This window comes from Uranotaenia lowii, chromosome 1 (genome assembly GCF_029784155.1).
Source record: "Uranotaenia lowii strain MFRU-FL chromosome 1, ASM2978415v1, whole genome shotgun sequence".
Taxonomy (NCBI): Eukaryota; Metazoa; Arthropoda; class Insecta; order Diptera; family Culicidae; genus Uranotaenia; species Uranotaenia lowii.
In genome coordinates, this window is record NC_073691.1 from 123,733,925 (window position 1) to 123,739,684 (window position 5,760).

Here is a 5,760-nt window from a genome sequence, read left to right on the forward strand (position 1 = left end):
ATTCTGAATCTGAATTCTGAATCTGAATTCTGAATTCTGAATCTGAATTCTGAATCTGAATCTGAATTCTGAATCTGAATTCTGAATCTGAATTCTGAATCTGAATTCTGAATCTGAATTCTGAATCTGAATTCTGAATCTGAATTCTGAATCTGAATTCTGAATCTGAATTCTGAATCTGAATTCTGAATCTGAATTCTGAATCTGAATTCTGAATCTGAATTCTGAATCTGAATTCTGAATCTGAATTCTGAATCTGAATTCTGAATCTGAATTCTGAATCTGAATTCTGAATCTGAATTCTGAATCTGAATTCTGAATCTGAATTCTGAATCTGAATTCTGAATCTGAATTCTGAATCTGAATTCTGAATCTGAATTCTGAATCTGAATTCTGAATCTGAATTCTGAATCTGAATTCTGAATCTGAATTCTGAATCTGAATTCTGAATCTGAATTCTGAATCTGAATTCTGAATCTGAATTCTGAATCTGAATTCTGAATCTGAATTCTGAATCTGAATTCTGAATCTGAATTCTTAATCTGAATTCTGAATCTGAATTCTGAATCTAAATTCTGAATCTGAATATGAGTTCTGAATCTGAATTTTGAATTCTGAATTTTGAATCCTGAATTCTGATTCCTAAACCTGTATCCTGAATTTGAAAACTGAATCTGAATTCTGCATCTGAAATTGAATCTAAATTATGTATGAGTATGTAGAAATGAAAAAAAAAACATAAATTCATTCTTCAACACGAGTAAAAAAAACGAGGGTCATAAGATCTTCATATAAATTCCCCCCCAACGCAGTTTCCTGTACGGCTCTGCATTTTGTTGACACCCGGCATGGCTTTAGACACTATAATTTCATAAATGAAATTATAATGTCTATAGGCATGGCGGACTCTGAAGGAAACGCCCATCCGCCATTTGCTGCATTGAAAAGCAAGAAGTGTAAGATATAAACACTGTTGCCGTATTTGCCCCAGCAGACTGAGAAACTGCCCAGACCACGGTGCGTCTTAGTAGTGCCTTTTACCTATTTGAGTTTGAGCCGCTTTCAATCAAGCGTGCCGATGGTTTATTGGATAGCGCTTGCAACTTGGGATCTGAAGGGTTTTGGTTCAATTCTCGAGTTAATAAAAATATTATTTTTTTATTTTGATTATCTTCAATTTATAAATGATTGCTGGTGCTGCTGCTTCGAGGCGCCACTAGCAACTTTTTTTTTATGCCATAATAAGTATGATATGTATTTGGTAAAGAAAACGGTTTCAACTATTTTGTTTTTTTCCCGTTTTTGAAAGGGTTGTGTAGAAAAAAAAATGCATTCTTTTGAGACTAAAATCATTTTAATTGTGCAGCCCAGTTTCGCAAAAACGTTCTAGACATTTTTAAAATGGCACATACAAATCCACGGACATCAACAGAACTCGTCGAGCTGAGTCGATAGGTACCTATAAAGGTATGTCTAAGACCCATAATTAATGATCTCTCAAATCGACCGATAACCAAACCTTTCTGTTAGAAAGGCAAAAACGAGGGTCATAAGATCTTCATATAAATTCCCCCCCAACGCAGTTTCCTGTACGGCTCTGCATTTTGTTGACACCCGGCATGGCTTTAGACACTATAATTTCATAAATGAAATTATAATGTCTATAGGCATGGCGGACTCTGAAGGAAACGCCCATCCGCCATTTGCTGCATTGAAAAGCAAGAAGTGTAAGATATAAACACTGTTGCCGTATTTGCCCCAGCAGACTGAGAAACTGCCCAGACCACGGTGCGTCTTAGTAATGCCTTTTACCTATTTGAGTTTGAGCCGCTTTCAATCAAGCGTGCCGATGGTTTATTGGATAGCGCTTGCAACTTGGGATCTGAAGGGTTTTGGTTCAATTCTCGAGTTAATAAAAATATTATTTTTTTATTTTGATTATCTTCAATTTATAAATGATTGCTGGTGCTGCTGCTTCGAGGCGCCACTAGCAACTTTTTTTTATGCCATAATAAGTATGATATGTATTTGGTAAAGAAAACGGTTTCAACTATTTTGTTTTTTCCCGTTTTTGAAAGGGTTGTGTAGAAAAAAAAATGCATTCTTTTGAGACTAAAATCATTTTAATTGTGCAGCCCAGTTTCGCAAAAACGTTCTAGACATTTTTAAAATGGCACATACAAATCCACGGACATCAACAGAACTCGTCGAGCTGAGTCGATAGGTACCTATAAAGGTATGTCTAAGACCCATAATTAATGATCTCTCAAATCGACCGATAACCAAACCTTTCTGTTAGAAAGGCAAAAAAGTGTGCGCCGGCCAATGGGAGATTCCAAGAATAAAGTAGAAATTTCTTTAACAAAATACGGTAAATATTTTTTTTCAAATTTTTTCATGAAAGATCATAACATTACCTTCTTTTTCTTCATAGAAAGTATTTGGTTCAAACGAATGGTTTTTGAGATACAGGCATTCGTAACTGTCCCATTTCTAAAAGAACTAAGCTTTAACTATGAACTGGCGATTGCTTTGTACTGTTAGATGATGAAAAAAAAAACTGATGCTATGAATGAATGTGTTCATCATTTTTTCACAATGCCGTTCTTCTATTTTTCATAAGAACATCGTATGAAAATTGAAAGAATTTCATAAGACTTTTATGAAAAATTAGTTTGGACGCAAAAAAGGGGTTCATAAGATGTATCTTATGAAATTTATAATAAGATTTCCTCTGAGTGAAGAAAACATTTTCTAGCTTGAAATGAAACCTGATTGCTTTTCTTGAGCGATTTTCGGACCATTTGGTTAGAATTTATGGTTTTTTTTCACCTTTTCAACTAGGTTGAAAGTTTACAGGTACAATATTAAAATCATTATTTTACTGAAGAAAAAAAAACTTTGAGCGCGTTTGACCAAGGTTCCAGAGTGCGCCAGGAATTTTAAAGAAAAAAAAGTCAATTTTCTAGAAAATTTTCATAGTTGTGTTCTAGCAAGCCGTTGCTAATATGGCAGGGATTCGACCAGACCGAACTGAACGCCATGAACTTGATTTCAAGATAAATAAATAAGTTCAAAGTTCACAGCCTTATACCGAAAAAACTTTTCACATGATCGCTACGTGAAAATGTACATAGATTTTTGCCACCATGAAAATCACGTGAAATCTGCGTGAATTTCAGGTAGCGAACAGAACCCGCGCAGCAAGCAGAATTCACATAATTTTCATATGAGTTGTAAGTGAAGCGTACGGGAAAAAAAAACGTAGATTGGATGTGAATAAGGATTCGATCTACTGCACGTAGATTTAATTAAAATATGAACGTGTGTTGTATTTCGCATCAATGAAATAATAAATAATTTATTCGGAAAAAAGATTTTATTTACCTGAATTTATATCATCACAATAACTTTTTAGGTACCCTCATTAATAAGTATACACAACTATGCACAATTTAATTTCTCTTACATTTCTTCACTCCACAAAGTCTCCAAAAATTTTATTTCATTTATATGATCGTCCCAGCTGCTCCAACTCCGCATCCTGTTGAAATGGCAAAATATGTAAACAACAACCAAAGAATGATATTTTTACTACTTACGAAAATACAGCTTCTCCATCGCAATAAAAACTGCTCTTTACGACAGTCGATAGCACTTGAATTCACGCGCGCCATATTGGGTACCTTTGTTCTTTCACATAGATTTTACGCAAATGGGCCATTGAGAGCTAAGTGAACATCACATAGAATTCAACAAACCCGTTTGTGATTGGCGGTTCACTGGATTTTCACGTAAATCGAACGTGTCTTTGTTTTGAAGCATGACAACTATGGGAATTTCACGTAAGGATTAAGTGATTTCGCATCAGCTTCCAAGTGCTTCACGTAAACCAAGCAAAAATTCACGTAATGAGTGCCTACGTGAAAATCTAGGTGAATTTAACGTTTCCTTTTCGGCTGAGTGTACCAATTGAAATCATTTTATCATATTTTTTTTTTTTTGGTCATTTCACCGACATATTCAGATTCTTATCAATGCATTGAGGCTAGGGATTGAAAATCAAACTCTTTTGAGCGAACTTTGCTTCTCAATTATTCCATAGCTCTACTGACAATGCAATCGAGGAAGCTCCTATCGTTTTTGTCTCCGGAGCTTCGTATTGCTTAGCTCTATTTTGGCAGAAACCTTAGCTCTTTTTTTGCTACACCCAAAATAATCTTCACGTAGCGGCTACGTGAAAAACTACATATTTTTAATCCAAATGATTTTCACGTAAATGCTACGAATAAATTTTGTAAACGCTCCCCTAAGAATTTGTGCTTCATGGACCTCACCTACACTCAGAAAAATACTATTATATATGCCATAAGATTCTCTTATAAAGTGGCGCCATAAGAGAAATCATTGAAATTCATAAGATTGTCTTATGACGCGAATGAATTCTGAAGATGAACACCTAATGTAATGGGGGTTTGATGGTTTTCATAAGAGGCTCTTATGGAAACAGGAAGTCACTTCTAATAAGAATAATTTGAGAAATTTTATGTTGAAAACATTCACTTTATTGTTTTCCGGATTTGTTTGAAATTTAGTTGTTCATGGCCACCATCAGCAACACCTCAACACCCGGTTCCAACAATTTTTTTTTGTCGCATCCGATTCTTTGACCTTGTGTTTTTCCGGTCCGCGTACTGAAAAGCAAACAAAAAAATATTTTGGTTTACAAATATATTAATCGTTCACATCAAAACCATCAACTCAAACTTACCACTCAGAAGATCACAATTATTTTTCACTGTTTAGGAAAAATAATAACTAACAACTAGCGAATGCTTCGTACCGTTAGATGATGGAAAACTGATGGAATGAATTAATGTGTTCATTATTTTTTCACAATGCCGTTTCTTCTATTTTTCATAAGATGTTCTTATGAAAACTGAAAGTATTTCATAAGACTCTTATAAAACACAATTTTGCGCTCTAGAAAGCGGTTCATAAGACGCATCTTATGAAAATTTTAATAAGAATTTGCCTGAGTGTATAATTTACGTGATTTTCAAGTGCGTTCAACGCGATATGGCGATGAAAGTTATTGTTAGTTTTACTTGATTCTAAATGGATTGGGAATAAACTTAAAATGAAAGCTTATTAAGAACAATTGGTTGTTTGATTGATTTTATCGTTTCTTTCATTTTTAAATTATTATTTATTATTACAAATAAAATTCCGATGCTTCTCACTACTCACTAACTATTGTCACCTCAAAATAATCCGGGAAACATTAAGACCATGAATTATCCCACGGCTCGAAGTGCGATTCAGCATGATTTAGTATGTTAAATCCTGTTGAAGTTGAAAAAGTTAATTAGCATCCCATTGAAGAAAATAACTATTTTGATGGTGATAATGGTTATTACCTGGTCTGTATCTACGGAGAACTCGTTCCCTCGAGTACCGATCGGTGTTCTGCGTAGAGTAATCCATCCTTCCTTGGTGGCTTCTTTCAGAGAATAAGGAATATATTTCACTATTGCCTGAAGTGAAAATAAAATAAAATTTTAAATATTATCAAAAAATCTAGTGAGTGAGTGGATTCGGTTGGATCGGCTTCTACCGTCGGGATGGTTTCTTACCTGATGCGCCACTGAGTCAGATCAAATCCGTGGAAGCGGGCGGTGAATTAACAGAACGGAACCAAAAAAAAAAAAATTAACAGCTAAAAACAAACGTCTCAATTTGCAAACCGACACAAGTTTT

The 5,760-nt window shown here is 34.6% G+C and overlaps 1 long non-coding RNA gene across 1 annotated transcript; it reads right to left on the minus strand.

Annotated features, from left to right (window-relative positions):
* Positions 1-5,190: 5,190 nt before the first annotated feature.
* Positions 5,191-5,760, minus strand: LOC129753480 (uncharacterized). Its single transcript, XR_008738936.1, has 3 exons — positions 5,637-5,760; positions 5,421-5,537; positions 5,191-5,346 (listed from the first exon to the last, which is right to left on the minus strand). It is a non-coding gene; the product is annotated as an uncharacterized LOC129753480 (long non-coding RNA).